The sequence below is a fragment of the Dendropsophus ebraccatus genome, chromosome 12 (genome assembly GCF_027789765.1).
Source record: "Dendropsophus ebraccatus isolate aDenEbr1 chromosome 12, aDenEbr1.pat, whole genome shotgun sequence".
In the NCBI taxonomy this organism is placed as follows: domain Eukaryota; kingdom Metazoa; phylum Chordata; class Amphibia; order Anura; family Hylidae; genus Dendropsophus; species Dendropsophus ebraccatus.
The window spans coordinates 38921626-38923779 of NC_091465.1; positions in this window are offsets into that span (position 1 = coordinate 38921626).

Sequence of the window (2154 nt, forward strand, 5' to 3'; positions counted from 1 at the left end):
CCCCTGTGGTTGCAGAACTGGCATTATAATCCCTGACAATGGGTTGGTTTGAGCCCCCATCACTGCACAGCTGCACCCTGTTACTGGGTCAATTGTTTTACCTCCAATTTTAATAGGAATAAGACCTTGTAAAAATGAAAGCTTTTGTTAGAACATCATAGAAAACTATTCACTGATTGTAGAAAAGAACCAGATAACTGATCTCAGGGAGACCAGCCAAAAATAACACTGCCGGCTGCTGGTTAAAGCGCCCAATGCAGTAAAATCCTAGGTGCATTGCCCCCTGGGAAACATGAATATGCAAAAAAGAGCCTGTGGAGCCTCATGTAAGAGTCTCAAAACACAGGACTAGCCAGATATCCACTTGGCTGGGTCCTTCCCAAAGGGATATCTGGCTACTCCTTTGATTTGAGACTCTTACATGAGGCTCCACAGGCTCTTTTTTTTGCATATTCATGTATTAAAGAAGGTCACCTTGCATCTGTCTTGTCAAAAAAAGAGGAGGGGTAAGAAGAGAAAATTGTCACTAATTCAGGATAGTAAAGAACAACCAGGTCAGAACCAGATTTGACTGAGAAAGTACATAATAATGAAGAAGAGGAAACAGGTAACAGATCAATAAGGAAGACAAAATAAGAATGAGGATGAGAAGAAGAAATAATGTATGAGAGGGCATTCTCACTCTTCGCTTGGCCATAGTATTAAGGTTTACAAACCATCATAGATATAATATCTGATTTTAATGAATGTATATACCTCTACCCTCTGCATCTTCCATAGTTCCAGCCAGTGGGATAAGGTGACCTTTATTAAAATCATGTTCAACACCAAGAATGGGAACATTGAGGTCTGAAGGTCCGGGATCTGGGATCTCTATTCCAAGTACTGCTGGGATCCACAACTCTGTCCTGTTATACTTAATCAATCCTAACACAGAGATACACAATGGTGAGGAATGAATTCACCTTCATTATGAGAACTGAAATAATATTGTGTTCTTCTTGTCTTCTTCACGGTATACAATAGGTAATTTATATATATTTTTGAAAGCCGTGTTGGTTCACTATCTCCTGTAGTGCCGATATGTTATGTGACACTGTTCTAATGGGATATTCTGCTATTAGGTATGGCAAAGCCTACTTTTTTTATGCTAAATTACTACTTAAAGGGGTTATCCAGCGCTACAAAAACATGGCCACTTTCTTCCAGAGACAGCCCCTCTCTTGTCTCCAGCTTGGGTTTTGCGGCTCAATTCTATTGAAGTGAATGGAGCTTAATTGCAAACTGCAACTGAACTGGAGTCCTGTTGTCTCTGAAAGAAAGTGGCCATGTTTTTGTAGCACTGGATAACCCCTTTAAGAAACCCTGACAACGTAATGAATGGAGCACTCATTGTGCCTGTGTGGCCACCTTGGCTCGCTCCCAATTCATTCCCTGTGGCAGAGATGGGGAATCTTTGGCTCTCCAGTTGTTGGAAAACTATCATTCCCATGAGCTTTGCCTGTCCAGAAATGGTGAAAATTGTAGTTTTGCAACAGTTACCCCATATCCGTAGGGTAGGGGATAAAAAAAAACTATTGGATAAAAACCTACTGTATGTGTGTACCTGGCCTAAGCCTGATTTTACTTCCAGTATATTTGATCAAATAGACCCAGTATAGGTAAGCAGTGATAAATGTGAACATAGCTTAATAGTTATTTGTTTTTTCAAAATTGCATTGTGTTTCAATCAAATTGGTCTATTTATGTTGATTTAGGGTTAGGACATAAATATAACATATTACAATGCATGTACACGGTGTTACCCCAAACAGGTAAATAGATATCACACAGAAAACAATGTGCAGGTATAGGTCAACATGCCATCAGGGTCAATTGGATTAATTCTCCCTGGCTTACCTAAGCTTCCTCCATAACACTTAATATCTACAGCCATTTTGTGCTGACTAGTAACATTGTGCATCCTTGACAGCAAATACTGATTCCTTATTGAAAGTGCTTTTTCCATGGTGTCCATTGCCTCAGCTAGAGCATTATGAGTGTGTTCGAAATCCTCTTTGACTAACGGCAGGTCCTCAGAGAACAGGTCCCTGTGAGCCTTCATGGCATCAATGACAGTGATCTGTGCCATCATCAGGTTTGACTCTAGGAAAG